The 5812-nt window shown below is 39.6% G+C and overlaps 1 long non-coding RNA gene across 2 annotated transcripts; it reads left to right on the forward strand.

Annotated features, from left to right (window-relative positions):
* The first annotated feature begins 4081 nt into the window (after positions 1-4081).
* On the forward strand, positions 4082-5398 carry LOC127125712 (uncharacterized). Of its 2 annotated transcripts, XR_007804788.1 has the most exons (3): positions 4082-4569; positions 4770-4927; positions 5172-5398. It is a non-coding gene; the product is annotated as an uncharacterized LOC127125712 (long non-coding RNA). The 2 variants fall into 2 exon arrangements; XR_007804787.1 differs by lacking the exon at positions 4082-4569 and having other exon boundaries at positions 4582-4927.
* Positions 5399-5812: the final 414 nt, after the last annotated feature.

Here is a 5812-nt window from a genome sequence, read left to right on the forward strand (position 1 = left end):
ATCTTGGGTTTTTATCTCAATGCTACAACCATGTAATGGGAGCAAGGAGAGGACTCACTGAATAGTAGGGGATAGGTTGCTTATCCCTTTGATCTACCAATTGCCTTACTTGAAGGACTTTTCCTGCTTGGGACAATTTTAAACACACACAAGCATGGCCTCTTAAGGAGGACTTCAGACAGTTTGCCCGGCCAAATAACAGGCCGGGTCTCCAGACTACATGAAGTAAAAGAGATTATACCTCAAGCAATTTTGCTAAAAAGCAAAGCAAAGCAAGTTCAGCGAACTTAAGCAACTAAGGGTACTTGAAAGAGTCAAACTAATCAGTAAACATTTCACAAGTCAAAGCAAAAGGAATTGAATCCACAGACAAAACAGATGATCAATTGTGCAAAGCACAAGACTCAAACACATGAGTCAAACCTACAAAACAAAGGTTAGCATATGATATGTAACCACACTCAATCACATTTGTATGATCTTTGAAGCATTGGTGCTTAACCTGAAACAATGAGCTCAAACATAAGCCAGGAGACCACTAGGATTAGCCTAGGGTCAAGGATGAAAGAAAAAGTCAAAACAGCAAGGAAAAGTCAACCAAAGTCAAGTTCAAACATTTAGGAAGCTATCTCAATTGGTCTCACAATCCTATCATGCATTATCCTCATTTCACAAACAAAAGAATGCAAAGCATGGCAAAAGAAAGCATATAGAAGTCAACAGCAAGACTCTATCCAAAACCCAACATAAACAATTCCAAAAATCATGAAATAATTCATACTCAATCACAATCCATAACATAGCATGCATATTAAATTTCAGCTCAATTGGATCATGGGAAGATGGTCAATTAAAATCAGGAAGTCAAACCAAATTCAAGCAAACACAATGAAGTCGCCTACAAGCTTTATTTCCCCAGCAAGCCCAAGTCTAATTGAGGAGTCGTTACAACATGTTCTAGCCCGAAGAATATGTACGAAGCCCAAAAGTGGAATATTCTCGAAGCTGCATATCTAATATGAAGGTTGGGTGTAGATTTCAAAAGAGGGTCAACCAGCGCATGCCTCAGATGCGGGATCCTAATGATGGGAATTTATCATCAAAACAATCCAGATCTAGCCAGAAGATCGAAGTAGATTTAACCAAAGAATCGAAACAAAGAAGATCTAGCCAGAAGATCGAAAATCGCAACAATTTAGATCTAGCCAGAAGATCGAAGTAGATTCAGCCAGAGAATCAAAGGAAATAGATTCAGCCAGAGAATCGAAACGAAGGAGATCTAGCCAGAAGATCGGAGAAGATCTAGCCAGAAGATCAAAATCGTATCCAGCCCGAGGATCAAAATTAATATCCAACCAGAGGACTAAATTGAGTATAGGTTCAGCCAGAGGATCGAAACTCCAGATTAAGCCAGAAGACTGATTCAGATCCAGCCAGAGGATCGGAAGAAAAATAAACAGCGCGGTGTATTTCCGCGTTTTTGTGGTGTTCTCGGAGCATAAATTTTCGGTCTGTCTTTGGTATTCAATCATAGCTCACCCCGTTTGTCTGATAAGCTATTCGCTTTCATCCTACTCGGGTTAGCTGATGATTGAATAGGGGCAGCTGTAACACCCCAAAATTTGCCCAACTCATTCATGCATTCATTTAGCATTTCATATTGCATTTCATCATGTCAATCAGAATTAGATCCAAGAAACTTAAAAAAAAATTAAAAAAAATTAAATAAAAAAATAAATAATTTTATACAAAAATAAAAAAATAAATAAAAAATAATAATAAAAAAATAAATAAAATATAATAGAAAAACTTGGACTTGGACCTCTCTCATTTGAGCCCACAAAGCCATGAAAATCAGGTTATAAAAGAGGGAGATCAGACAGAAAAAGGAAGAGAAGCAAAATACTCTGAGGTTTCCTTGGAACAAAACCCTTGACAAAACCTGGAGAGAAACTTGACAGAGAACTCAGAGCAACCCCCAGGCAGCTCTGAAAAATTCAATCTGACTCACACACTTTCATCTCACGCAAACCCTAACATTGCCTTGCAAACCCAACCGTGCCATTTGATTTCAACCGGTCTCTCCCATCAGGTTTGCCTCATTCCCATGATTTTATGCTCTTAATTTGGATCATCTGAATGTATGAGGTATGATGGATGAATTTCATTATTTTTTTGCCCACAAGTTTAATTATGCATGAATGGGTGAAACATATGCCTTGAATGTTTAATCACATGATTTTTGAAATGTATGCCACAGGGTTTGAGGTTTCTGAAACCATACTGTTATCCATGAAAAAAATGCTTATCGTGTTTCATTAACCCTTTTGTTGAGTTTTTGTGAGGGCTCCCAGACTCTTGCAGAGATGGTTTGCGTGGTTTTCCCACTTTATTTGTGGGATACCCCTTGGAGGTTCATTCCGATTACCTGTACTGACTCACCTTTCTTTGATGGCATTAGCTTGGGAGATCCCTGGGTTTCTTACTCCTTTAATTGTTGTTACTTCGGATCTTTATCCGTGTGGTACTTTTACCTCTTTTCCTCATTTTATCGCTTTCTTAGCTGGAAGACCTCGATAGGAGGCATTTGTTTTCTTTTGTTTATTTACTTCTGAGCCCCTTGTTGGCACATTTACTTTATACATGTTTGTTTTGTATGTGTTCGTATCCCTGCAGGTAGCGCGGTTCCTTCGTCAAGGACTGCCTTTTTGCCCTTGAGCATCCCAAACCCTAAAACCCAAAGCAACACGTTAACTCCTTCTACTACAGGCGAGTAAGTCTCCAAAGGTCGAGCATCCGGTAGATTGCGTAGTGACGTCGTTCGTCCAAAACCCAATCCATAACCCCATAGTTAGCCGAACTACGTTTTGCTCTGATTCTTAGGCCAGATGAGATACGTAGGCATAAGACGCGATGTCTTAGCGAGCACAATTACCCTTAACCCCTAGGTATCCGAGCTACGAAGACTCTGATTCTCATATTCAGATGAGATACGCATGCAGTGGATGCGACATCCGTGCGAGTCATTTTCATTTAACCCTTTTTTTTGGTAAACAGCACAAGATAAACTCACACCCTTTAGACAAGAACTACAAAAGTGGATCCCGTAGAGTACTACGAATGCGTAGGGGTGCTAATACCTTCCCTTCGCATAACCGACTCCCGAACCCAAGATTTGGTTGCGAGACCCAGTCTTGTCCTTTCCTTTTTCAGGTTTACTTCGAGCGTTTCCTTTCCTTCCTTTGGGATGAATAACGCATGGTGGCGACTCTTCTGTCATTTTCTTTCGCCGGTTGTTTTTTCGCGCACTGTATTTTTCAGGTTGCTACAGTGAGGTTGATGGCGATGCTTTGAAAGCGATCGACTTACAAAGGTGTTTTTTTAAAAAGGGGGCTCAATATTAAATAGAGAATTATGTGATTCATTTTTGAAATTTATATAATGGAAATGTAACCCATGGTAATCAATGATTGGGCATGGTCGAAAACTCGATACATGGCTATAAGAATTTGTATAATAAACCCAACCAAGCAAATGCAAGATATCAATCTAAACGCATTTTGAAAAGAAATCAATTGAATAATCCTAATTAAATCATGATGATGAAACAAACTTAAACTTATTATTAAAAATGAAATATTAATTAATTAAATGAAATATCAATTAATGATTAATTGAACAAATTGAAAAGTAAATTATATATACAAAAATAAAAATAAAAACAAACTATGGGCCTTATGAGCCCTAAAAAAACAAAGTAGTCTTGAAACAGAATGGGGGGTGTGACCAAAGATGACAACCCGACCCAAGTCAAGAGGCCCTAAAACGCATACCCACGAAGTCCAAAAGAAAACCCAATCAACGGGTTGAATACGAAGACCAGTCCAGAACCGTTAGATCCAATGACCTGAACTGGTCAACTCGGATGGACGAGGACTAAGCGCGCGCGAACATGAGAAGGGAGCAGGGCGTCACACAGGATCCAATGGGGTGTGCTCACCGACCGGTGACAAGTGTCCCAATGGTGGAGACACTTATCACCACCACATGGCTAGGAATTTAAGCCTAAAAACCAACATGCAAGGCCAAACTATTTCTATTTCTTCACTCGTTTCTTTCTTCCTTCTCCAACGCCCCACCGGAGAAGACGGTGGTTGCCGGCCAACAGCGGCGGTGCCACCTTCTTCTCCGGCGAACCTCACTCAAACCAAACAAAACTAAACACTACCCTTCCTACTTCAATCTCGCGGTTACGAATCCAACCACCAAAACGCCGGAATCCCCGCCACTAACCCGGATCGAAAAAACTTTTGAACAAAAAATAAAATAGCAACTCCCTACAAACTAACGCAGCGAACGTCAAACACGGTCGGACACAACACAAAGGCAAACCCTAAATCCTCAATTAGAGCTACAACCACAACGATTCGGTGCAATTGGGTTGGGATTTACAATCTATTCATCAAGGCGAACAATAATATGCAAATATTTTAAGCAAATGAGAAAGAAGAAGTATACTTGATCTGAAGTGGGTCGCTGACGACGTCTTTTCCGTCGCGTTCGAGATAAGTAACTTCTCTTTTCTCTTTTAAATTTCCGTTAACCGCTGTGTTTTGGGGTTGAGCTCTCCTGGGTTAGAGTTTCAACGTGAAACTCTAATTCAAACTTTAGAGATTTTTTTGTTGAGCTTTACTGAAAATGGTTTTGGGGATTTTCTTGACAGAGTAACGGTATCCCCCTCCTAATGATTGATCGCGCGCTCTTTGTAGGTGGAGGATCCCCTCGTTCGCACATGTGAAGAATGGAGATAAATCCAAAGAATGATCCTAGGAATTGTGTAAGCAATAGCTGTCCCAATTTTGCCAAGACTTCCGGTTCGTTATAGTGGATCTTTCCCCTGATCTCGTGGGGACCAAATACGCGAGAGGTATATTTCTGTTTGTATCATAATCCAAACTTTTGTCCTGAACCTTGTGGTCCCACCATGAATTCTTGGCGTTAATCAGTTTTTTGTTTTGTTTTTGAGATATAACATTTATTCAGACGCTTTTACCATGGTAAATTGACGGCGGCTTGGAGCTCATCGGCGATCTTGGGCCTCTAAATATGAGGATACTTTCTACGCCCTCTTTAAAGCTCATATCTAACTTTGGCTGATATTCTTCTCGCAGGTCATGCGTGTGATGGTTGGATGTGAATCGTGAATGTGATGAGGCAGTGGGTTGTACACCAATACGTAGGCTATGGTCCTAGCTTAGAGGCTCTCTCTAGTTCAGATGAAATTCACCATGAATCACACCCTGTTCACAAACTTGGTTCTAAAAGAATGTAATTAGTGATGTACTTTATTTAATGATGAATCTTTTGAAATCAATGTATATAGTTCCTTTATCCATGAGTCTTGTCCTATCTTTGGTACAAAGAAGAAACTCGAGTGCATTTGGGTGTATGAAAACAAATTTTTTATTTTCATTAAGTAGTTATCATGAATCATGACACTTAATGCTTGTTTGGGAGAAACAAAGATTCGGGCAATGTTGTGTGGGAATGACTTAAACGGATTTTTGAAATGTCACATTATGGTTGAACATGTGAATATGGCTATTAACCCAACAGTTCATGAATGGATAATGAGAGGATTATAACCAAACCATCGGTCATGTGAGGGTAGTACCGAACTTAGGACAAAACTTCACACTTTAACAGAAGTCAAATAAAACAAGTTGATATAAATCAAGGATTTGATAATGAACATGTTAAAAACAAAACATACTTTGAGGTAATCAAATGATGGGAGCATTATCAATGTGTA

The sequence above is a fragment of the Lathyrus oleraceus genome, chromosome 3 (genome assembly GCF_024323335.1).
Source record: "Lathyrus oleraceus cultivar Zhongwan6 chromosome 3, CAAS_Psat_ZW6_1.0, whole genome shotgun sequence".
Classification (NCBI taxonomy): Eukaryota; Viridiplantae; Streptophyta; class Magnoliopsida; order Fabales; family Fabaceae; genus Lathyrus; species Lathyrus oleraceus.